Here is a 22,879-nt window from a genome sequence, read left to right on the forward strand (position 1 = left end):
GCTCTTCGTCTCACTGGAGGTTTTCAGAAAGGACAGCAGGACTGATCTCACAGCTTGCAATAGCTAAAATAGAAACGCCGCCCTCGCAGCCAAATAATAATCCAAAGACTTTAAAAAAAAAAAAATGCGGAGAACATAAAACTTCCAGGGTTCGTTTCTTCCCTACGCTACAAGTAATGGATTTGCATAGCTTAAGGCAGAGCCTACCCACAGAGCCATTGTTCCTTCCCCCAGGCCTTCGGCGCTCCCAAGGGGCAGTCCCTCCCGTCGGTACCCCGCGGAAAGGCAGCCTTCATCGGAACCTGCCCGCCGGCAGCCATGGCAACGCCGGGGGACGGCCAGACCCGAGCAGCTTCGCCGGAGCCATGAATTCCCCCCTCAAATTTTATTTACGGACCGTTGCCGGCCGCCGCCAGCTCTGCCGAGAGGCTCCCCCTGCGCGGGGCCGCCCTCATCCCCCCCCCCCCGCGCTGAACTCACCGACACCCCCCGGCTGAACTCACCGTCGGCGGGGGGCCCCGAGGAGGCGGCGGCAAACGGCCCGGGGGCGGCCCGGCTCGTGTCCGCCTGCCGCCCCGGCTCGGGAGCGGGGCTGCTTGCGGGAGGCCGGGGAGAGGCGGGCGGCTGCCCCCGCCCCGCAGGGGCCGCCGGGGGAACGGGGACGGCCCCTTCCCTCACCGCCTACCTGGCTTCCTCCCGGCGGCTGCCCCCGCCACCCGCTGGGGAGCGCCCCCCCCGGGGGGCCTTCTCCGGCCGGGAGCGAGACCCGGCCCCGGGCCGCGCCTCAGCCCGGCCTCTCCCCCGGCGCCGGCCGGCCCCAGCACCGGCCGCCGGCCTGCGGCATCAAGCGCCTCCGAATGCCGCCGGCAACCCGGGCGGCGCCGCTGCAGCTTCTGTCAGGCTCATCCCCACCGGTAACCGGGTCCCCACCGGTAACGCCCGGTAATTTTTAGCAGGAAGTTCCCAGGAACCTCTGGGAAAGATCTGGGACATCTCAGCAGCTCTCAAGCCGATTAAAATTGTGTTCTCTTCAAAGGAGGCTTGTAGAGGCAGGCTCCATCCCTCTGGAAATTCAATTAATTCCTTGAACGCTTTCGCCGAGGAGCGCGCTGAGGTGTCGCACAGCCGGTCTGCCGTTGGATATGGGCAGTGCAGGGAACAGCGGCGGTGCGGGCAGCTGCTGCCATCCGCGCTCAGCTGCGGCAGCTTGTAAAACTGAAAGCATGCACAGACCCCACAGGAGTTAGCGGGAAGCTTTCCCGTCCGAAATAACGCAAGAGCGTGGCGAGAAGATGTCTCAGGGCAGAAACGCCGGCAGACTCGGGATCGAGCACTGCCAGCGTACCCGGACGGACGGGTTCAGGCACCATCCGCAAGATCCTCTCAAGCTATGCCACAGTTCACAGGGTTTACGTTTTCTAATGCGGGGGTAATCACTTACCGGTTGCCAACGGAGCAGATACTTAAACCAGCAGAGGACAGAATTTATCGCTTCTTAGCAAGGGCCGTCCAGGCTGTTGTTGGCAGCCTCTGGGGAGCTCCAGCCTTATTCCCGCACGCTGGGGTTCACGATAACGGGTGGAGAGGAGAGCTTGTTTCAGCTGAGCCTTATCTGCAAGAGAAAACGTAAAAGGCAGCACGTTCAGTGCTTACATGAGATGTTAGTTGGCTGGAATCTGCTGAAATTCCTCCTCGATTTATACCAAAGCCTTCCAGGGGGAGGAGAGGCTCACGTCAAGAAAACTAAAGCGCTGCTCCGTCTTCCCCCCAGCAATGAGCGTATCTTCTCTGGCTGACTTGCAGCTGGAGCCGCAGCCACTGTTCCTCCTCCTCCTCCTCCTCCTCCTCCCCTGGGCCGGCGCCTTCCCGCTCCACGCCCGCCCTGACAGCCCCGCAAAGCGGGGGGCAGCGAGCGGCCCCCGCCCTGCATGAGCCTTTCCAGCCTCGCCAGCACCTCCTCAGCCGCCGGGAATTACCAGCTAATTAACAAACCGATTGTGCCCTGGCTGGGGGCTGGGGGAAGCCAAGCAAGCTGAAAGCCTCAGCGGTTCTTCCAGCTGCAGGACTCTCCCCTTCCCGAGTACCTCACCCCCCTCAAGGGCTGCTGCCGGGGGCAAAATGAAGCCCCCACCTCGTGTGACCCACGCCGGAGAGAGCCGCGGGGCTCCTAGAAAATCTTCTCTCCGCGCGGGTCTGGGCAGTGCTACTTGAAAAAAAAATAAGTAATTCTGTCAGTGATAAAGGTTGGGAAAAAAAAAAGGAAGTCATTGTCTGGAATCGTGTGCTGCATCGATGTTGTATTTTGCCCAGAGCAGTATATTGTGCTAGAAGAAATCTGACGGGGTGTTAATAACTTAATTGTCCTGTTTCAAACGTTATGATCCTGACCACTTCTGTCCCGAAACTTCTCTACACGATGCCTCAGGGAGCTTGCAGTATCTTTTTAGCATTGTATCAGAACAAGATGCTTCCTTTATTGGAAGAGCAGCTGCTAGGTTTTTTGGTGGCTATTGCTGGGAAGGACCAGAGGTGGAGTCTGTCCTCAGCAGCAGATTTATACAACCTATATGTACATGTAATAAAAATAACAGACTAAAATCAGGGAAATTTTGTTTATCCTTAAGGGACTATCCCACTCTGTAGCCTGCTGAGATGGCTTTCAGTGTGTTCTGGGCTGGGAACCAAAGTTCAGTCCTTTGTAATAGGTCTTGCCTTGAGCCGAAAATACCTTCCTACTTTTGTCCCTTCTCCCATGAGGTTACTCAGATCATCACCCTTCACATCCTGGCCTTTACAAAACCAAGCTGCTTCAAAGTATATAGCTAAATTATCTGCCTTCTAAAATGAGTTTAACTCTGCTCTATCTTTTCCCTATTAGCTCTCATCTCTTCTGTCCTTACCCTTCAATTCACCTAAGTACTATAGGCACAAAATTAAAATTCTTAAGGTTGCACAATTGAAGGAGCCAGAAGTTAGGAAATACCAGAAGATGGGTTATGTGACTTCAGTCCCCTTGCTCATACATTTCATGACAGTCTTAAATTACATAGTCCAGCATTATTTTGTTCTGGTCTTGCTTGATTGTGCAAGGCCTCGCCTTTATTTAGGATACAGGATGGATTTACTCTTGGGATATGCCAGATTTTTACAGAACAAGATGCCGGGACTATTCACCACAGAGGAGCGTAGGAAATCTTGAGGAAATGGATGCTGTTCCTGCCTCTGTTCCAGACAGGATGCGTGTGCTGCAGCTGCATCTTTTGTGCATGAGTTCATGGGCATGAGCTCATTTCACACTAGCTAACCTGGGTATTGGTACCAGCCTAACGTGGATCTTGAGGCAGGCTGAAAAACATCGCGGCAAAGAACAGGAACGTGCTGTTAGCAGGACTGAGCCCCTGGCTCAGAGAGGCCAACTCGAGTTACCGACGCACCTCTGAAGCTAGTTAGACATGCAATGTTCCTATGGTCCTACCATGGGATGACTTAGAAGAAATCACTTGATTTTACAGCTGGATGGAAGTTATGGGCTTGTCAGTTTTCTGGGGGTCTTACACAAGTCATCTAACTCTAGGAAGAGCTAAGCATTCTCATCTGCAGCCAAAGACCATAGAAGATGTAGTGCTGTGAACAGAGGACCTGTTGCTCTGTTTCACTCCCTTGCATTAAAGGCAGTGTGTGTAAGAAATACAGAGAGTTCTATCTAAGATACCTGAATACGTCTCTATCTGGAATATACTGCAAAATCCCAAATTCTAACTACATTGGTCAAGTAATGTAATAATCTAATTTGTAATAATGTAATTTCACTTCAGTTTCTTCTGGCAACTGTAACTGTCCAAGACCAGCAACAGAATGAAAGCTGGTGTTTGTTGTCATCTAAATACGTCAAACTCAATTCAAGGATTCAAATGGTAATTTGAACAATTAGTAGAGTACAAAAAAATTTTTGTTTCTAGGTGTTTTCAAAATGATCTGCACAAGCAAGAAGTTAATAACTAATCTGCAACACCAATGAAAGTATAGGGAGTTACTTTTCTGAGATATAGTCTATTGCACACAAATGGTATCAGCAATGATTTGATAACAATGAGTAGCCTTCAAAATGCTTCAGAAAAGGATGACTAGCAGGAAGTCAAATGAATGCTCCCACAAGCAAAAACAATGCATGTGACCAAAAAGTCAACATTTTTTTTTTCTATTTCAGTTCAAAATCAACTCTCCTGAGACACAAACCTCTCCCCAAACCAAACATAAAAGCCACAGAAACCTTTAAATGCAAAGCAATAACTACAATAAATCCAAATGAAATGGAGTCTTATTTAAGTTCCAGGAGAAAATATGTGGTTCCCTAGTCACTACTAAACTAAGAAAATATTGCAACCAGACTCTACTTCAGCTTGCAAAACCAGAGAAAAACAAGGATAAAAATTACAGGAAATGGAAGGAAAAAACTGTTGAACATGGGAAAAGCAAAACTGGAGAACATGGAATAAACAGGATGGAAAGTTGCAGCATCATGACAGTGATTTCCTTCCCGGCAATCCAATGAGCAAGGTTAGTAATCAGGCTCTGTGCATGCACCTCTGGGCCTAGAATTAAAATGCAACAGAACTGTCCCCCTTTATTAATTACTTTAGGAGATGAATGCATTTATAGAAATGCAGACTGTCACAACATCCCTTCTCCACTCATTTTCTAGCTTTACTACCTCCCATCATAGATCCTACTCTTCTGTCGTACCGTGAGAACAGCCCCAAGTCCCCTACATGCCCAAATCTCTGCTACCAAGCTCCAAAACCTGTCTCAGCACAACTCTGTTTCATAGAGTTTCTCTCAGCGCCCTCGCCCCATATGCTAGGGACTGCTCTGCACTGCACTGACCACTCAAGCTGTAGTAAGCACCAGTCCTCACGTAGCTCCTTTAGTCACCGATTTGTGGTTGCATGATATTTCTTCCAGACACTTTTTGCCAGGAGGGAACTTGCTAAAGCCTGTCCCAGGAGCTTTAAAAAAAATCTGGTTAGTTGCTACAGGATGTCTCCTCAGAACCCACAGCATTTGTCATGAGTTCACAGCATGCAACCCCCACCTAGTTTGAGATCACTTTTTCAAGACCTGGTCAACCAAAGTACTACATTAAGCTGTGATTGCTCTCATGGTCCCTAGGGACTGCTTTTTTTGGGACGTGCAGAGTGCTTTCTCTTGCCCTGGGCTGCGCAGCGCTCCTGTACTCTGTCTAGGAGAGATGACACAAGCAAACAAAACATAGGATGGCAAGAAACGTCACGGAGGTAAACCCAGGTAGGCTGAGACAGCCTCCCTGCCACCCAATCCAATAGAGTCCGAAGTGGTGAGCACATTAGGAAGCCTATTTGCCAACCGAAGTGAAGCCCTCAGGGCGTGTATCTATACATAAGAGCATCTGCAAACCCATAAAGAAAGACATTATCCAATAGGCACTAAACATCCTTGTGCTTCACTAGACATGAGCAGAGGAGGAAATAGGTCAAAACACACCCACTTGAAGAGCATTGCGAGCAAAAGAGCAGGCAGGAGAAAGGGAAAAGGTTTGCAAAATTATGGAAAGTGTGTCCTGAGGAGCTAGTGGTTTTTACCAGGTCAAGAGCAACGCTAAACCGCAGATTCCTCCCCTCCACTCGTTACCTTGTTTCCATTAAACTACACTGTCATGTGGAACTCAAGATTTAAGTTTCCCACTTGTCCCCCCTACCCTTCCAATGGACGCCAGTATACTGGCGTGACTCCACCTCTACGTATAACCCAAACTGGAGTTTCACAGCACTGAAAGCAGCCCTCCCCTCAGGGAAAAGGAACAAGAGCTGATGCCTCCTCCCCTGGCAGGAGACAAACCTCTCAAGATCCAGTCCTCCCACCCATCTGACAGGGAGGTGGCAGCCCCCTCCCTGTAGCTCGCGGGCACACACTGGACTGCTGCTCACAGAGGGCCTGGCTGTGGCATCTGGTACAAGGGAGGACTGGGAGAAGGTGGAGCACAGGAGAGAGAAAAAAGCCAGGGGCTGGCAGGGTGGTGGGAGACCTTCCTCTGCAGTCACAGTGCTGGTGCCAAATGCAGACGGGCTCTAAGCTCGGGGAGAACAAGTCGTCCTTGAACCTGTGGCTTTGGGTCCCTACCCACTCCACCTCGTGTGCTCATATGACTGACATAAACTTCTTTTGGAAGATGAAATACCTGTCCTTTTATGATAGCTCTGTTGTTCCTACAGTACCATGCCAGGACTCACTGCTCCTTGTCTCCTTTCCAACAAGAGGCCCGCATGTGAGATGCCTTTGCCATTTTAAGCACAGCTTAATGCCCAGCTTCTTTCTCTGCGCATTTTATGAAAGAGAGCTCCCTGTTTTTCCCACTGGCTCCCCCCTGCACAGCCTATCATTCTGGCCTCTAGACCCCCAAGTTTCTGTCCTGTGTCCTGCTGGCTTCACCTGCACAGCTGAGTCATTATTACAAGGCTAAGGCAGCCACTGCAGCTCTCAGATATATAACCTTTCAACATCAAACTTTCAGCAGCTGTTTTCTTCACTGCTTCTTTGGCCAGTGACAACTGTCCTAGATTCCTTTACTGGTTTGCAGCAGCCAAAGATCTGGGAACAGGTGCAGAGTTTTTCTTCCAATCTTCAGATTGGGTCTGTGCTTGAAAATATGATGTAGCAAGACAGGACACAAAACAGGGCTATAAGAGTGATACAAATAGCTGTGATTAGACTCCAAGAAGGAGGGTTGGAAGGCCAGGTGAGCCACTGTAAGTCAGGAATGGTATGCCAGAAGCTACTAGAAGCCTTGTCATACGTGAACAGCAGGCTCATTTCAATGAGACAGACACGGGCTGAGACAAAGAGAGCTTTGCATGTTTCTTACATTTACGAGTTCAAGCTGCACTCAAAATGTTGGATGTAGGTACAAAAGCTGGGAAACTTTTAAATGCATTTCTTCCCATGACTGACTTACCCACTTACAACTTCTGCCAGGTAATGACCATTGCTACAGGCCAAACGGACACTTGCAACAGGTTGGAAGAATCCAGTAAGTACCCACACAAAATGGGGCTTGGTGGCACAGGAGAGGGAACCCTTCCTTCATGGCACTCAAGGCTCAACAGAGCAGCCCTACAGCAGAAAAGGCTGGCTTGGTCTCTAACGAGGGAGAGGAATAGCTCATGGAGAGGACTTTACTTTTTTACTGATCTGCTCCTGTTCCAAATGGGAGCCAGACCTGACCCATGCGAATATAACCAACAGGCCAATATCCAAGACATTTGCAATCTTAGTACAATACTCCTTCTATTTCAATGTTTAACATTTCAACCAGACAAGTGGAAAACATCAAGTGATCTTTGCAATTTATTAAAAAATAAGCCATCTGTCATTTAACTCATCATCATTCAATTCATCATAAAATTCCCCATTGTATGTGAACAGGAAGCTCCACTTCCAGCAGCCCAGACCACCTGCTCACAGCCTTTGTTTTTTGGGGGATGGTTGGTTTTGGTTTGGACACCTCACTGAAACCTGGCCTTTCTTGTCTGCAGCTAAAATATAATGGTGCAAGAAGAGGTCTGTCACTGAAATGTTATTATAGAAACACTACTGGGAATTGTGCCATGGTCAACTTTAACTTCCCAGGTACTATTTGGGAAACAAACGCTTCTAATAATAAACTTGGGCCCAGCTAGCCATGTGTACAATAGCTGCCAGATTTCTTCTCAGTAGTCACTGAGACAAAAAGAGACAACCCCAAATTAGTAAGTAATGAAGACAGTCAAAAAAAGCTGGTCATAGAAAACAGCATTGGGCTGAGTACTCAGCAACCGTTTCCATTCACATTGAACAGAGTAACAAACAGAAGCAGGTTGGTAACTAATTTTTCAACTTCAGAAGGGCAAACTGTCAAATTAAGAAAACTCATTAGTGAATTTACCTGGACTGAAGTGCTGAAAGTCTTGAATGTGGAGGAAGATTGAAATATATCTCAATATATCTAGATCAAATGTATAAAAACTATCCCATGTATATATTCCAAGCAAGAGAAAAATCTTCTTGGGAAGCACTTGAGGCCTGAATAGGAAAAAAAAAAAAACAACACACTACAGAGAGGTTCTTAGTAGTCACAAATAGCAAACAATCCTGGTCAGCAAATATTGTATGGTGTAGAAACAGAGGTGCATAGGATTAAGGCCAGATTTGTCAAAAGTCAAATGAGCTAGGACATGCAAAAGACAATTTGTAAACAACAAACAAATCTTCAACCATTCACAGAAAAGAAGAACATACCTTAGGTAAGATAATATTTCTCTACTACAGGTAGGGAAGCACTGATGCAGATGTACAAAACTCTAGTGTTTCCCCCAGAACACAGTATATGATTTAGGCTCTCACACTTGAGAAGAAAACAGTTCTGGAGAAGATGCAGAGAAGGGTTACATGGAGAATGGACAGCCTGTCTTGTGAGAGCAGCTAAACAATGCTGGCATGAGAACAAAGGGGTGCAGGCTGGCTGCAAATTTAATTAATTCCTTGCCATAGCAGAAACCTGGAGACTTGTTAATGCCCTTGCTCTGCTTTCTGCCCCTCTGTCTGTGGCACATTATCCTTTAGCTCTTTGCCTTTTCCTAAAGGCCTCATTTGTTGTAAAGCATTGGAAAGGCACAACATAAATTGGTGGGGTATGAAGGAAATGTTTTATAGATATTTTTGAACAAGAAACTTGCTGTGCAAAGTTGCATGGCCATGCCTCAGACCTTCCAAGCCCCTGAGTGCTATGGATCTTCTGGTGCAAACTCTCTCCTCCTGCTTTTCATATCCACTCCCATAAAGAACTCCACCTTATTAACATCACACTCAGGTCTGGCAGTCATCCCCTTTGGTCTTGCTAGAGAAAATATCCCCTCTTTCTTGGGAACCTACTTGTACCCACCTTTTTTTGGGAACTCCCTCTCCTAAAAGGCAGAGGCATACCTCTAGCCTTTCCCCACTTTGTGGAATAAAGTCTACTTAAGCCAGCCAGGAATCAGAGCCTGGGGCTCATCTCCTTTCTTGCACCTATAAAAACCAAGGACAGCTACCCTTCTGGGTACTTAAAATGCCCACATGCCTGTTACATGTAGTTGCCTGTGGCAGTGGGAAGACTGAATCGGATGACATCAGTAGTCTTTTTGGTCCTGGTGAGCACTCTTTAACAGTGAGACTGGAAATTAAAGGAAATCATAAGGATAATCATAAGTGAAGTTCAGGTGATCCCCGTTGCAGCACAAGGCAGGGCAACAAGCCCTGCTCATTTCCTGTAGATTGGCAGAAGTAAGTCTAAAGCTGGTACCTGCACTCTTGATGGATGGGACTCAGTATGCCTCTCCTCTTGTCTTTGCCTCTATGGTATTTTTGTCCATGCTCTGGATCTGTGTTATAAGCAGGAGAATGATGGTGATTCACCTGAAATTAATGAAAACAAAAATTTTACAGCAGTTCAGTATACAATAAAAAGGCAACGTCCTCAATCCAGGCTCAGTGGTGCTTAGCCAAATTGTGCTGTATAAATAATTCAAACGAACCTTTAGCTCAGCAGAAGAGTCTTGCCTGTTCAGTCAGCTCTCACTGGGTAAAGGCTAAAAGTACTGGCCAGCAGCTTTGAGACAGCTCAGGCCCTTCCCCCTGCGCTGGCCTCGGCACAGGCTTGAACTACACTCTACCAACTATATGCTACTGCAGACATATTTAACCTTGACCCTTAACTAAACGTGGGCTCTTCAGCAGTAGAGGTGACAGAACACTTGGAACTGGATTCCAATTTCCATGGAGACACCAGGTTGGCAAGCACAACAATGGGATCTGGAGCAAAAGCTTCGCTGCCGTCATTAGCAGAGAGGTGCAGCGAGCAGCTTTCTCCCCTGCAGCTGACTGCAGGGAGCACAGGGTCAGGTTACATCTTCAGTGCCTATTTTAGGAGTATCTTGGAAGCAGCAGACTCCAGCACAACGATGCCACTGAGGTTTCACAGCCTTGTTACAGAAATCATGATTTGTTACTTGGTTTTCTTTAGCTGGAAGCGAGATTTAGAAAGCAGATACAATCTGCCTCAACTTACTTTTTAAGCGTACAAGTCAGTGAAGACTCATCAGTGTGAGATTCTCCTCACGTAACAGGCATCATTTGAAGCCCTATGGTCTTTCACCTCTCTTCTTCCCTTAAAAGCATGGAAGGGCTAAGTCAGAATACCTACAAAGTTTTTTGTAACTGGCCAGTGTTCATAGTGACCTAGCTGAGCAGAGGCTGCAAACTTGCTCCTTCTCTTACAGAAGTATGACCAGAATTAAGTAACTTTCAGTTATGTTACTCTCTCCCTGGCACAGCTGATGCTTGCATCATTACTCGTGCTTTTGAGCTGGTCGTTGAACTTGGTATGACCATGTGGAAGTGTCTGTTATCTCCAGCAAGCACAAGTGAAGCCCAGCTGTCACTGCAATACAAGCAGCGAACCAGATGTTGCCTTTCAGTTATTCTTACATAAATCTAGATTTCATGTCACTGAAACAACTTTTATTGAAATCAATACAGCTAAGAGCAAAATCCACCTCATTGCTAATTTTAACAAATTTGCTATTATTTTTTTCCCCAAGGATTCACTTTTTTTTTTTCTTTCTTTTCTATTTTAGTAATAGGGAAGCTCAGTTTTCCAAAAGGCCTTTTCATGTTCTTGTGAATATAATTGAACCAGAGCCTATTCTTGCCCTGCAGGCATATAGGAAGAGGGAAAAGCTAATTACAGAATTAAATTACCTAGGACAAACAGCCAGTTTAGCAGCTATCCCATGAGCTAGAGCAATTTGGGTACCAGAGTATCTGGGATGGTCAGAAGTCTCTATTCAAATCAACTCTAATGTACATTATGTAATAGATTTTCAAAATAGTTCTACTTAAATAAATAGCTCTGTTAAGGACTTCCCAATACAGTGCTTGGTAGGAGCTGCTAGGAAACAGCCTTGTATCCCCACAGCAAACAAAGACAATCTTGATGGACTGTTGCTTGTAAGTTTTGTTTAAACATATAGTTAGAGCTGAATTGAGAAACCAGAGGATGCTTTATAAAGTGAACAGCTACATTTAAGTGACAGAAAGATTGATCTAAAATGAACAGCAGAGTCCACGTCCTGCAGGTAGATGTGTCCTTGTAACTCCTCTGATGGTATAGAATGGTGAACATATGGCACAAACATGACAGTTACCCCAGCGCTACCGTGCCACTGTTGCAGTCATGAACAGTGATTGACAATAGAGAACAACAGAAACAACGATAGAGAAATTTGAGAGCAGAATCTGAAACATTGATACTGCAAGTCAAAAGGCCCACTTTATTGGAAAGAAGGATCCTGTGACCTTTCCAGAAGAGGCAAATAGCCTGGGACACTAACACCTGCAGCAGCTGCATGCCCTTCATCTCTTAGCAGAAGCAGAGGTGGTTTTTGCAGAAGTCACATCAAGGACTAAAGAAGTATTTTCAGAAAGAATAGGACTCATAAGACCACCTTTTCCAGATGAAGCTTCTTTGCCTTTACCCTTTCCAGTGTTTCCAATTTTGTACTCTAACCTGAGGCTGTTCTTCCAAAAGGGATTCATCCACTGCTGTGTCTGCTTGTGAAGACAGTGTTTGAGCAGGTGTGGTAGGTAACACAGCCTGCTTTCTGAACAGGTTTTCTTCCATCTAAAATGCCTGCGAAGTGGGTGATTACTAAAACCTTCACACTGACTTAACTATCACTTGTCACTAGAGCTTACCTGATATTTTTAGAGTGCTCTCTTAAAATTTATCAGTGTTAAGAAGCTTCCACAAAATAAATGCAACTGAATGCTGTGATGTGCCACTGAGTGGAATCTTTTTGCTTTCTAAGAACAAAAAAGGTGATTTGTTTCCCCTCTTCAAAACATGTGCCTAGTTGTCTTGAACCAAGACACCAAACTGATGCCACATAAAGGATGACATATATCTTGATTTTTCAGGTCTTTCAGATCAGTAGGCAAACACAGAGGAAGAAGACTAGGCTACACGAAGGTAAAGAAAAAGGGTGGCTTAAAAACAAACAATAAAAATTCTTGAAAAGTTTTTTTTGACATTGCAGAGGTTTAGTACATTTTTTCAACAACTATTTCCTGTTTTTTGACAATAACTTCTACTATGTCCAAAGTGTCTGAAAAAAAGAGAGTTTGAGCCAACACTGCAGTTCAGTTCAGATGCATCATGGTCCAGATCCATCTTCGACCGCTGGGGTCTGTGGGTCCTGTGGACAACTGTCAGATGACTCTTTTCAGAGTTTAGGAATAAGATGATCAGGGCGAGCTGTAGCTATAAAACTGAGGAAGGGGATCAGTTTTGTTTTAAGCCAGCGCAGATCTAATGTCAGCATGAGACACCAAGAGGCAGAAATTCTGTGAGAAAATCTATATTAACTGCCTCTGACTGCAGCCGGTCACTGCTGGTGACGTTCCCTGGGATGTTCAGCCGTCGTTATGCAGACCTCTTGCTTTTCCTCATCTACAATTACGGTTGTGAGTGAACTTTTAAGGAATACATTTCAAATGAAAAACAAGAGGCACTTTCCCTTGGGATCCTGCTTGAACTCTTGTTGGTTTACTCATCGAGCTCCTCAGAAGTTCAGTGACAGACTTTGGGGAGTGCTTCTGGTGCCTTTGCCTGCAGACAGCCTACTAAGCAGATTTATTTTTTTTCCCCCCAAAGTCAGGAATATCAGGAGCCCTACAGGTCCTGGCAGCCTTCTCGGGAATTGACCAGGATTTTCAGATTCCATGCCCTAATAGTCTAGAAATCAGAGAATCACAGATGTTCCCCTTCCTTCCCTGCCGTCCCACTACATGGGCTGAAAGAGAACAAACTCACCCCAGCTTCTATGGCAAACCCAGGGGCTTTTGAAATTGGAAGCCTGCACTTTCTTAAACTTCCTCAGTACTAATTCATTGAAATTAGCAAACCAACATTTTTCAGACTGCTGTTCTGTGGAGACCTTAGCAATTATCTTTCATTGCAGTTTGGAATGAAAACAGAATTGCTGATTTTCGAAGTAATCTGCAATGTGAATTTACTGTTCTCTCTTCCTGCCTCTGGTTTGGAAAGCGTCAGAATTGTCTCTTTGGAAAGACAGATGGGCAAATGCAAGTCTGAACAAGAAGTAATTAATAATTGTCTGCAGATCTTACAGTGGCTAGTTTGAAGATGAAAAGCCTCTGATGGATTAAAAAATATGCATTTGCAAAAATGGCTCTAACCTTTACCGTAAAATAGATTTAAAGTAAAAAAAATATTAAAACTACAGTGAAAAAATCATATGTGGAGATTTGCAAAAGTGTATCTAGTATGACCACTGTTACAGCTTGTTCCACCTTACTATAGTGCTTTTTCAGGGATCAGTTTTAGTGAAAATATTGAAGATGCAATATTTGGCTGTTGAGCTGATTAAACTGAGTGAAAGCAGCTTTCCCTAAACAACAGGAGAAAAAAATCCAAACCATACCTTTGACTAGGAAATAAGTCAAATACCATAAACTGTAATTCAACAGAGCCTGAATCAGACTATGTTATCTACCCGTATTTTTGAGATGAAGTGTATCCACAGCCCTCAGAGGCAATAAAGAGACAGCCAAGCTGATTTAAATACTGGGCAAACAAACAGAATGCAGATCTGACCATCCTGATGTTCGTCTGTGGTCTAAAACAATTCTACTCCCACACATGTGTTTAAATTCTATACTATGAACTTTAAACAACCTTTTTTTCCATCAGAGCAAAAAAATTAAGGATAAAAGATGCTCCACTTTGGAGCAAGGAAGCATTCATTTGATTAGTATATTTGATAGTTACACCTGCTGAAAAGGAACAGAAAACGCATTTGCCAATGTAAAGAAGAGAAATAAACAGCGACTGATATCCAGTCCATAGACTTTTCCTCCCCCCCTAGTTGATAAAGCAATTCTGTTGTTAGTTCTTTCAGGTAAACAAGCTACTTTTTTTTTTTTTGGCAAAGTTGGTATAGGTTTCTTTGCAGGTTTCACATATGCAGGATGGTCAGACTCACGTTTACTAACACTTGGACTGATAGGTGTGCTTTATCAACTACAGGGAAATAAATGTCCATGATATACCAGTGTTTAAAAAAACCCCACACCCACCAAAAAAAAGCTAACCCAAACTCCAAAACTTATTCAAACTTGCAATACAAATATTCTGTTATTTGTTTATATGCCTGGAGGCTCAGCTGCATCTAATGGTTTATCTTGGTACATGTTTTATCCCTGAACTCAACATGGTCAATTGTCAATATTAAATGTGCCAATAATTTATTTTGTAAAAAGCAAAAGACCCAAACCTAATTATTACAAATAATAGCACATTTGTAGACTAATGAAGTATGTTTGATAAGTTTATCTGCTTGTCCTGTTCTTCAGTTGCCTACAAGCAAATCTTGATACTGTGAATTTGCTCATTTGTAATTACTGCTGTAATTTTGTAGGAAAAATTACAGGTGGATTTGCAGCATCTTGGTTTGAAATTCATTTTAGTTGTCTCATATGAATGTCATCACTAAAAACCAAACAACAGCAAAAACCTCAAAAAACCAAAGGAGGCAAACTCAGTATTTAGTTAGAGTTTTGTTCAGAAATGGACCTTGATTGTTTATAATACTGTAACAGTGGCAGGGATAGGTCACTTGGCATAACATGAGAAACATTTTGTGGTGTGCAAGCAGCCATAGTTACCTGCTCGGTGGGGAGGTGACAAGTAGCAAGAGGGAGCTCACCAGTGAAACTTTGAATCAGGAAAGGACATGACTCAGATTTTCAAGAACTGCCAAACAGTTGCAGAAGTGTGTTCCCAAGGTGACCTAACAAGCATTTGTCACACTCCAAGTCCTGTTTACTCCGTGAGAAGGAACTAACTGGAATACATGTTAATGTAAGTAGCTACAAAAACAGTCAAGTTTTCACTGCTTGAATTACTCAATGAGTGTAAAGTTGCACTAATGATTCCTACAAACGGAAATGCCTTCAGGAAACAAGGGGAGTCTGGTCAGCGCCACTTGGCCTGGCTAGCTTCCAATACCCACGGGGAGAGTCTACAAAGTTTTGAACACCATCTCCACAACACCAGCAGCTTTTAGTGTGCTTCTTATCAGGTGGCCCCACACATCCCTCCTCAGGAGCACAGGAACTGCAGTGTTTGTTTCTCTGACACAGCCGTGGTGCGCTGGCTAGCCAGCACAGCTTCACAACCCACGTATTTCTGTTTGAACTCAGTTCTCCCAGTAACACCCATGGCAGGTGACCAACCACCACTACTGAATGGCCAAAGTTTAAAGGAACTAACTGAGGCAAAACTGACGTTAAATCTGAAACTCAAGTTAATAGTCCTGGGTATTAACATTCTCTCTTTGCCTGTGAGGCAGAAATTCTGAAGGTTTCTACATGGTAAGTGACCACCTTTAAAAATTTAATGCTGCCTGGAAAAGCTTTAAGCTCTTCTTGATCTGTCTTAGGTACTGGATCATGCTTTTAGCTCTCTGTAATAAAACCACAAGACACAATCACAGGACACAGTCAACTACACACACACATAAGGAACCACATGCATACACCCACTGTTCCCTCTTCTCCCTTCATTATGGCCATTTTGGGTTTTAAATCAGATCTCTTGATTAAGATATAGCCGGTATGCCACAAATTTCTTAGCAGTTGAAGATAAAACCAACAGTGAAGTCTAGTAAAGCTATTCTAGGCAAGCATTTCTACAAATGAAGAGCCATACTCACTGTGGCACCCGTTTGTTCCAATTTGTGATGTCTGTATTTACTCATAGATAAGCTGCAACCTGCTTCTTATCTTGGGCAACTTTCTTCCACGTGGATGCCCTTCCAGTAGTCCTATTGCCTTTCATATCCTCTCGCCAAACTCCCTCCTTTCTGTTCTCTAAAGCACGCCCCTTCCCACACTTGAGTTTTTCTCCTCAGGCATCTCATCCTTCAGTAACCTTTTTTCCCCCCTCCCTGTGAAAAGAATAACGCATGCAAAAGGCTTCTCTCCCTCCTCAGTCCTCCTCTCACCACCCACGTTCCTGATTTCTGTACAATTCTTCAGCCACTTGGAAAGATCTCCTGATCCCAGGATCTGCCCTCCCAAAGAAAGCCCCTGGAAAAGCCATCCCTGGAGGGTGCTATACCCACTGCTCTCTGTTCTTAGCCTGGTGCAGCAGTTTGCCCAAAGTTTTTTGGCTCCAATCTTGGAAAATTGTTGAAGAAAACCAAAGACTTTCAACAAAACTCTTCTACTACTATCAGTCACATTTTTTTTTAAGATCTATTTTACTGGATCTTTGCTATTCCTGTTTATGTGGTACCAAATCCACTACACACGTATGCTTTGTCTCTGCTTAGGCTAAAAAGAGATAGCATTACTGCTGTGCTGGATATACCTGTTGTAATGACAGTCAGTGGCAGACCTACAGTATAACATTTTCAGCAACTGTGGCTCCAACTCTGGCTGTTTTCAAAAACAGTTTAACTGAACTGCTTTTAAAACTAGCTAGGAGTTTTAGAAGTTTTTCTTTTTAGATCATGGAGATGACCTCCCTATTCCTGCAACAACTGTCAGCACTTCATGTGCTCCAACTGTGCTACATATAACTGAATACTATCCTGGAAGATGATATTTATGCCTCCATCAAGAGGTACCACTGCTGTAGCACCGGGCAGCCATGTTCATACTAATGACTGGTGTTCATAAAAGATGTCTTGCACAGAATTTATTAAAGTACCCGCTTTCCACTTGGTTTACAGACATCCATGAAACTGAAAATACCACCACAGCTAAAAGCTGCTCCTTCAGCTTCAGGTAATAAATTGTGAAACTTAACTATTTTCTTCAGGTACTCTCACCAATGTAGTTGGAAAGGAGTCTGCAGTTTTTCAAAAATAGCCCCAACATCTTCCTTGACTTCTGAGAACCCTTGATAATGACCCAACCTGTCATCATAGTCAGGAACAATGCTAGCAGACACTTTTATGCATGTAACAATCTCTGAAAGTCAAATGAGAAATATAAAAGAGGATACAAAGGAGAAAAATAACCTAAAGAATGCTGAAAAGGCTTTTGTTGTATGGCATAGAATCTACGAGCCTGATCTAAACCAATGAAAGCCTCTTAAAATTACAAGTGGACTAAGTGTTAGGCTTTACAAAGTGGAACTAAATAAGAAGATATAAAGGTTCAAAGTATAAAGCCTTTAATACATCTTTAAAGAATATTTCATCTGGGCTGAAAGATAGGAAAATAGACTACAATGAAGCCCATGACATTAATCACAAACAGCAATTTCACCCAATGCTCCTGTGATGACCTTGCTGAACATGCCTTGTAATAAAATGAAAGTAGCAGTATCGCATTATGATTTTACCTCATTGTAGCTGGCAGTTAAGGGAGGGTGCCTACATTAGCATTCCTGGTAAGATCAGTGTCCCAATAGCTCTCACATTCAGCACTTTGGTTCATGTCACAGAACAGTCTCAGAGCACATGGACTGGATTTCTTTTGGACAAAACAAAACTGGAAGATGTGCTTGATGAGGTCAACTTGGGTGCTCCAGCTGCTAAAGGGCGGTCAGTCCATGGGACCTGACTAGAGCCAGTCAAAATTAACCACCTTAAAAAAAGCATATAGTGTAGACATTGGGCCTTCAGCACTGTTTGGCTCCACAGATCAATTCCTATTGTGCTGTGCTACTCACGAACATAGACAGAGCCACAGTCCCCTTGAGGTAAGATAGAGCCATATATGCAGAAGCACACAAGTACTCCCTCCACAACTGTGAGTGAAGAGGACAAGGCCTCTTCGCCAAAAAGTGTTTGGAGTTCTGCCAGTCTTTCATTAATTAATGCTTCAAGAACCAGCAATTCATTTAATTCCCTTTTACCTGGAAGGTGATTTTCACTGAAACAGTATTTGAAAGTTTGTGACCAGCGAGGCTTGTACAGACTAGCACTTCTGTGAGTCAGCGAGTAGAAAACTTGGGTTGCTGTACCCCTCTGTAAACACTTCTTGCTGGAAGAAAAGAGAAGTATATTACTGTACCATGTTCTTGTTTTTCTTACCAGATAAAGTTTCCTATTGATTTCATAAGTACCTCTTTCCTCCACTTTGCAGGCTTTGTTATAAAACTGTGGGGGCAAACACCCTTTTCTGAGTTAAAGCACAGATAGAGCTCAGCATGAAAATAAGGCTTTTAGTGTTCAAACATAATTATCACGTACAAGTTTGAGAAATATGGTTAAGTATGTATCACATAAGAAAATCCTCTAGAGCTATACCTTAGTTGGGTTTTTCTTAATTATTATTTTGCTGTTATATTTCTCATTGTTGCTTATAAAGCTTCACTAAGGTTAGCAGTCATGGGAGTTTTCCACAAGGTCCCTTCCAGCTACAGGTGTTATTCCTGCAGCATCCTATAATACCACTCAGAACATTTCTAGCCAATGAAACATAAGTACCCATAAGTCATTTTATCCACAGAATATTCCCAGAGATAGTGTGCCGTTGTGAAATGTTTCACAATAACATTAGACATACTACAGTAGGCACTGAGTAAGCCAGGAAGATTCCCAGCTCCTGAATCAGCAGCCCAAACACATCTCCTCTAACTGTAACATTTGAAGTCTTAATAGAAGTACCAAACACAGCATTGCTCCTGCAAAAAATCAAAAACTTACCTTTAGGCAGCAAGCTGTTCCCAAAGCCAATGACTGAAAAGATCTGTCTTTGCACAAATGTTCCAATCCATTATTGTTTTTTCTAGCATTCTTCCCATTTTGATCAATGCAACTTTCCGCAGGGCCTGGATAGGACAGGATGAATCCCTTACAACAGATGCTCATTTCTCCACCTTCAGAATCCCAGTAATGAGCCTCATGCTCCATGGACAAGGACAGCTGGTTAAGATTCAGGTCTATCCTCTCACTTGGTTGCACTGGTTTAGCTAAAGCAGCTACCTATGTAGACTGACAATCTGAAATTGAATTAACAACAGATAATAGACTGAATCAGCTTCAGCTGTTCATGACTTAGGGAAGCACCCACAAAAGGTACCTGCACCGATTAAAGTAAATTGATGGAGTCAAACTGATGCAACTGTCTTGATCATCTTCCCCTCGGTTTTTCAATCCTACATTATTTAAGAGGGGCCCTGACACAGGATTTTTCCTAGAAAATGCAGATAAAACAATTCTCTTCATCTACTCAGAAGACTTTTCTAGAATGCATGTGGTGATGATCTGGAAAAGATCATGTCAAGGTGGAATGAACAGAGATAGAAGGCAGAAAAACTGTTATACTTAAAGCCTAACACTGCTTGGGAAAGCCTGCTTTTGTGTGATTTCATTAATTGGGATTATGCACTTGCTGCACTATGTCAGCCAGACTGCTGGCGAAAATATTTAATGATGTTTCCTTCAGATCTAGGCACTTTCCAGTCTGTCTGGGTCAATAAAAACTGAATAATGGCAGAACTAGTAGGACAACTCGGTGAGTTCAACATACCTGGGTTAAGGTAGTTTTCTACTTGAGACCTCACAGTATTATAATAAACACACATGCAACAAAAAAAGTTCTACACAGTTCTACACAGAAGTTCTACACAGTTTCTCTATCAATATCATATTGTTTCACATATTGCCATGTATTATGCTATGATCATATATATGCAGTACATACCAACATAGTAGGGTTAGTGTACGCTAGTGAGAAAACTGATCTGGTAGGAGAGTAGAAAGAACAGAGTGACCTGAGGTGAGCTGGAGGAAAAAGACAGTGGTAGGAAGAGATACAGGAAAGGAAGAAAAAGATGGTAAAAAGGAGGAAAATGTGCATGAACTGAAGATGTATTAGAAGAATAAGACTGAATTAAGAGAAGAAAACAGCAAGATACTCTAGAATTTCTGTGATAATAATGCCTGCTCCCTGAATGGCTAGAAAAATAATAAATACATCACCCAAATGATTACTAGGGCCAGAACTGTCAGTCCAATTCGCACACCTAAGCAACTCGCTTTCCATTGGTGAAAAATTTACCTGGGATAGAGGCTGCTTTCTGCTGGCCTTAGAAATAATACAGCTACGTGTTGCTTACTCATCCCATTGCGGGGGACAGATTATGCCACATGGGCTCAGTGAGGTCCCTATGTCACTTCAGATCGCTTATGTGATCTAGCATTGTGTATCTATGAATGGTCCAAGATTAGGATATGTCTAGGACTGTATATGTCCTCAGGCTCGGACATGAATTCTGCTTACCAAAAGGGAGAACTGAGCCCTGCGTGTCGGAAAACTTGCAGACACAGGCACAGACAGGTTGCAAAATAGTCACACAGGCTCAAGAATAAAACAGCCTCTTTCCTGACTTACAGAAACATGTAGGCATGAATAAACTGTAAAAAGTGGCCAGGAGATCTTGAATTCTAATCCCTGTTTTTCCAGGGGCTGTGATGTGACCTCAAGCCTTCCCACCCATAAAACTGCAGCCTTCTCTATCTTATTAGCTGCTTCTGTAATTACTATTTCTTTCATTTTATCCATAAGGAACTAAAGCAATTTAGATGCTTTAACGTACCCTTGAAAAAAAAAGAACAACCCTGTAACCCCACACCCAAACCCCAAAACCAAGGGGGATCTTAACTCAGGTTAAGACAGACATCAGACCAGTGTAATGTGGGCTGGCTGCAGTAGTTAAAGTTTATAGACAAGACCATAGTTGAACAAAAGGGGCATAGCCCAAGTTCTACCTGGAATTGCTCTGCCTTCATTGTTATGTTAGCTGAGTGCCAACACAAGTTCATCACATGCCACTTTCTGGTGTATAAATGTATCTCATATCTTTTGGGCAAGAATAAGAAGTGATAGATGATGTAGGCACACAAATGTCACTTCAGTAAGGAGAAGTAAGTTAAGGTATGTTAGTCTAATCAATCTAATATAGTCTGATTTGGTTTAACCTGCACAGTGGGGAATGGAAACAAAGTGTAGATACAGACATGATACTCCTTCCCTATATAAGGCTCACATGCCTCCAAGTCCCAACCTTGAACTCAGAACTTCAGCGCTTTTGAGTACGTGGCCACTGGCATGACAGGTTGTAGACCTGCTATGAGGTCCACGTGTGCTAACTACCAGTGCCCTCTGCAAGGCCCGGCGGAGAGGAGAGGCTGACAGAGGTTTTGCACTTTGCTGTTCAAGAATGTGTGGCTTTTAGTCTACACTGAGGCCACCAAATTGATTCTGGAATCAATTCACAGACCCCATTCTTAATGTCATGAATGTTGCTGCTCACAGAGGACGAGCCATCAAGATTAGATTAAAAAGAGAATGGTCACACACTGTAGGTCTTTATGGTTCTCAGCAACATTCACTGTTATACTTCCAGCGTCATGGGAGTGCCTGAGTCATGGCTGGTATCTGGCAAACCCTGCTCTGCTTTGACACACATGTAGCCCCTCAAAGAAACGTGGGTGTTCCGTTAAGGAAGCATTCATTCACACACAAAGCATGCTGCTTCTGAGAAGTGTTTTACCCCCACATGCTGCAAAATCTGATCTCCCTACAGCTATAAAGAAGATTCACTATCATTCCCTGAGAATAACGGCAACAAGAGGGTCTATTCATATTCTTAGGAAGAATTACTAGAAATTCCATCTTTCCCTAGTGCTGAAAAGCAATTTAAAAGGACAATAATCTATTCCATGTTGCTAAATAATGTAGTATCTGGTGTTTCTGCAATCCCATGACTACACATGACCTTCAACTCCCTTGATAAAAGCCATTTTTCATCAGCCTGGTTAAAGATCTAAAGCTGAAAAACCTGAACCCCTGGGCAAGATGGCAAATGGAGAAGAACTCTGAGTTATGTATTTTAAACAAATCTTATGACTTTGAGTCATCTTCAAATGGATGGCTTGGGCAGCGTTGCATCTCCTAATCTTTCCTTATGCTTTGCTGATAATCTCAGTTCCAGGTGAAAAATCGCACTTAACAGGCAATATCATTTTAAGAGAATTGTGTGGAAAAGATTGTACCTCCCAGCACGTTGGCATAGTATGTGGCAGTAGGAGGCTTCATTTCCAAGTGCACACTGCAGAGTTGTAAATGCCATTTGTGCAAATGAAACATCAGGCACTGCATCAAGTATCTTTTTTCCATCTCATTGTTTTTATTTTACTTTGGGGGGAACTGCTGTGTATAGAACAGAATAACCACTGCAATGGATGGCCTGCTGCTCAAATAACGAAGGGTGAGGTCTAGAGACTCTGGATTTCTACATTTAGCTCTGCAACATTTGAAACGTGGCTCTGATGAGATCAGAAGCAGCCAAACTATATCCCTTAGTTATGACTACTATTAATATCTAGCGTATTGCGTAGCTCGTAAGACACTCAGATCCAGACCCCTCTAATATTACACACTGCATAAATGCAGAACAGGAAGACTGCCTGCGCACCCAGCGTACTTACTACCTAATGACTCATACAGTCATTTTTGGATACTCGGCTTGAAACACATTATGCTAGCTTTCAAAAAGTCCCAAAGGGAAGTAGCTCTCAGCATAAGAACTAGGGCTGCAGGTCCTCAGCATCCTTCAAGGAGAGGCTCAAGAAGTGAACAAATTCTATCTAAGATCCTATGGCCAACGTTTCTGGTTGGCAATGTTTTGTTAAAGGTGTATGGTCTGCCAACAGGAAACTAAGCTGTTTTAATAGGGCCCAGCACATAGCAAATCTCCCAGATATTGAAGCTCACAACATTAGCA

General features: G+C 43.8%; 1 protein-coding gene across 8 annotated transcripts in view; it reads right to left on the bottom strand.

Moving 5' to 3' along the window:
- ST3GAL6 (ST3 beta-galactoside alpha-2,3-sialyltransferase 6) overlaps positions 1 to 22,879 on the bottom strand; it is an 82,686-nt gene that overhangs the window by 45,597 nt on the left and 14,210 nt on the right. For 3 of the 8 annotated variants that reach the window (XM_074807458.1, XM_074807451.1, XM_074807441.1), the window contains 5 exons: positions 18,795 to 19,090; positions 18,002 to 18,129; positions 9,353 to 9,465; positions 7,958 to 8,094; positions 504 to 1,612 (listed from right to left, as the gene is read on the bottom strand). The gene's annotated coding sequence lies outside the window, so the exon portion shown is untranslated. Of the gene's footprint in view, positions 1 to 503; positions 1,895 to 7,957; positions 8,095 to 9,352; positions 9,466 to 9,584; positions 9,722 to 18,001; positions 18,130 to 18,794; positions 19,091 to 22,879 lie in introns of those variants that run through there. The other 5 variants (XM_074807468.1, XM_074807479.1, XM_074807487.1 and 2 more) reach the window with 5 other exon arrangements.

This window comes from Strix aluco, chromosome 2 (assembly GCF_031877795.1).
Source record: "Strix aluco isolate bStrAlu1 chromosome 2, bStrAlu1.hap1, whole genome shotgun sequence".
NCBI classification, from domain to species: Eukaryota; Metazoa; Chordata; class Aves; order Strigiformes; family Strigidae; genus Strix; species Strix aluco.